This window comes from Micropterus dolomieu, linkage group LG20, assembly GCF_021292245.1.
Source record: "Micropterus dolomieu isolate WLL.071019.BEF.003 ecotype Adirondacks linkage group LG20, ASM2129224v1, whole genome shotgun sequence".
NCBI lineage: Eukaryota > Metazoa > Chordata > Actinopteri > Centrarchiformes > Centrarchidae > Micropterus > Micropterus dolomieu.
Window position 1 is genome coordinate 8112780 of NC_060169.1, and position 205 is coordinate 8112984.

The window sequence follows — 205 nt, forward strand, 5'->3', positions numbered from 1 at the left end:
GTGGAAAGACGTTTATAGTATGTACTGTAAGGAGGGATGAGGTATAATGTACACTTGGCATGACCATTAACTAACCAGACGCCTTTAACCAAAGATACTGGCTCTCTGCCCTTACTGTATTTGTTTTCCTTCTGGAGAGCTGACCAATCGCACTTTAGACTGGGAGGAGACTAGCCCGCCTTCATGTTAGACACGCCTCTATGTT